This window comes from Apium graveolens, chromosome 9, assembly GCF_009905375.1.
Source record: "Apium graveolens cultivar Ventura chromosome 9, ASM990537v1, whole genome shotgun sequence".
Lineage (NCBI taxonomy): Eukaryota > Viridiplantae > Streptophyta > Magnoliopsida > Apiales > Apiaceae > Apium > Apium graveolens.
This window is the reverse complement of record NC_133655.1, coordinates 36,086,045-36,088,301: the sequence shown is the minus strand read 5'-3', so window position 1 is coordinate 36,088,301 and position 2,257 is coordinate 36,086,045. Positions and strand designations below refer to the sequence as shown.

The window sequence follows — 2,257 nt, the reverse complement described above, 5'->3', positions numbered from 1 at the left end:
TAAATCGTTATGTTGTCAAATTCTGTAGACTTATATGGTCTCAACATAATTGATGCCTATTCAACTTCTATCTTAATTATGGATGCTTGGTAGAATGGTACTTGTGCAACGAAAGTTGGCTTTTATCAGTTTCGTGTTGTTCGATTAATGTCATCACCGTTACATGCTAAGGGTAATAACAATAACTATTGAATGAAGTAGTAATGAAGTTATGATCTCATGTGTGTTTAATATTGTTAATTCAAGTGTTAATTTAAGTGTTTAATTTTCATAGTTAATAATTAGTTAATCAGCCTTAAGTGTTATTATCTTGACATTGAGAAGTAATTATACATTGGTGAGTAAGTGTTAATTAAATATAATTAGTCTAAGTCTCTGTGGGAATGAACTAGAAATTCTTCTATATTACTTACGAACGCGTATACTTGCGTGAATTATTAGCGCATGCTTTGTGCCTAACAAGTTTTTGGCGCCGCTGCCGGGGACTCGGTGTTAATTTGTTTAGTTTATGTACTTGCCATTAGTGGTCATTTGTTACTTATTATTTTCGGTTGTGTTTCAGGTACTCTAGCGAGCGTTTATGCAAACACGTTCTCGCACTCGCAAGAGGACTCTAGATACGACTGAGGAGACAGACTCAGTTCTTGATATTCCGGAGAAGATAGATTTTGAAGATTCGGATAAAGAGAGTGAAAAGAAAGAATCGGTAATCATGGGTCATCGTATAGTTCCAGCAAATCCAGCTCTTATAGACTTTTCTCGGCCTAAAATTGATGACATTTAGTCAAGCATCATTCATCCGGCTATTCAGGCCAATACTTTCAAAATCAAGTCGGGAACTATTCAGATGGTGCAGAATTCTATTTCTTTTGGAGGTGCTGCTACTGAAGTTCCCAACATGCATATCAGGAATTTCGTCGAGATCTGTAGTACTTTCAAATATAATGGTGTTACTGATGAGGCTATCAAGCTGAGGCTTTTCCCATTCTCTCTGAGGGATAAAGCTAAGGACTGGTTACATTCTTTACCAGCTGGGTCCATCACTACTTGGGAAGATCTTGCGCAAAAGTTTCTGGTGAAGTTCTATCCAATGGCCAAGACTGCAGCTATGAGGAGTGCTCTTACTCAGTTTGTGCAGCAACCAACAGAATCTATGTGCGAAGCTTGGGAGCGCTATAAGGAGATGTTGAGAAAGTGTCCACATCATGGTATGCCTAACTGGATGGTGATCACTGGGTTCTCCAATGGTTTGGGGGCCCAATCTCGGCCCATGCTCGATGCAGCAGCTGGAGGCGCCTTGTGGGCCAAAAGCTATACTGAGGCCTATAATCTTATTGAAACTATGGTTGTAAACGAGCATCAAAACCCAACTCAAAGAATGATGCCTGGGAAGGTAGCGGGCATTTTACAAGTTGATGCAGCTGAAAAAGCAAAAGACGGAGAAGCTGAAGTTTAATATGGAGAAGAAAAGCAAAAGGAGAAAGAGGGGGAACCAAGGAAGACTACTGTTGAACACACTCTACCTGAGGGTAATACAGGGGAGAAATAGCTCTATCCTCCACCATCTTTTCCTAAGCGACTGCTAAAATAAAAGTTGGATAAGCAGTTTGGTAAGTTTCTGGAGGTGTTCAAGAAACTTCACATCAACATACCTTTCGCTGAGGCTTTGGAGCAAATGCCTAGCTATGCAAAATTCATGAAAGGTATTCTTTCAAGGAAGGTGAAACTGGACGATCTTGATACCATTACTCTAACGGAAGAGTGTAGTGATGTGCTGTAACAAAAATTACCTCCAAAGCTTAAAGATCCAGGTAGCTTCACCATTCCTTGCACCATTGGCAAGTTGTCATTCGACAAGTGCCTTTGCAATTTGGGAGCAAGCATCAATATGATGCCGTTGTCTATCTTCAAAAAGCTGAATTTGCCTGATCCAAAGCCAACCTACATGACTCTACAATTAGCTGATCGTTCTATTACATACCCACGAGGCATCGTGGAGGACGTGTTAGTAAAGGTGGATAAGCTCATCTTTCCTGCAGACTTTGTCATTCTGGATTTCGAGGAAGATAAGAAGATTCCCATAATCTTGGGAAGACCTTTCTTGGCTACAGGACATACCTTGATAGATGTGCAAAAAGGTGAACTTACTATGTGGGTGCAAGGTCAGGATGTAACATTCAATGCGATGAAATTCTCTACAGAAGATGAGGAGTGCTTCAAGGTGGATTTGATTGATTCTGCGGTAACTTCAAAACTT

At 40.2% G+C, this 2,257-nt stretch overlaps 1 non-coding gene across 1 annotated transcript; it reads right to left on the bottom strand.

The window, feature by feature from the left end:
* Positions 1 to 1,105: 1,105 nt before the first annotated feature.
* On the bottom strand, positions 1,106 to 1,212 carry LOC141688220 (small nucleolar RNA R71). The gene has a single exon (XR_012561678.1). It is a non-coding gene; the product is annotated as a small nucleolar RNA R71 (small nucleolar RNA).
* Between the last annotated feature and the right edge of the window lie 1,045 nt (positions 1,213 to 2,257).